This window comes from Penaeus monodon, chromosome 23, assembly GCF_015228065.2.
Source record: "Penaeus monodon isolate SGIC_2016 chromosome 23, NSTDA_Pmon_1, whole genome shotgun sequence".
NCBI classification, from domain to species: Eukaryota; Metazoa; Arthropoda; class Malacostraca; order Decapoda; family Penaeidae; genus Penaeus; species Penaeus monodon.
The window spans coordinates 41,096,490-41,096,693 of record NC_051408.1 but is presented as its reverse complement, the minus strand read 5'-3'; positions in this window follow the sequence as shown (position 1 = coordinate 41,096,693).

Sequence of the window (204 nt, the reverse complement as noted above, 5' to 3'; positions counted from 1 at the left end):
ATTCATTGTAACTTTATCGGGTGTTTTTTATAAGGTTTGTTAGGTTAATCCTTATATGAAATAGATTTTAGAAATATCCATTTAACGTAAAAATTGTATCCAAATAATATCTTTAGATTTTCACAGGATCAGAATAAATTATTACTCATGTTATCATAACGATTTACATGATATAATACAAACTTAAACCTAAACCTATCCTCT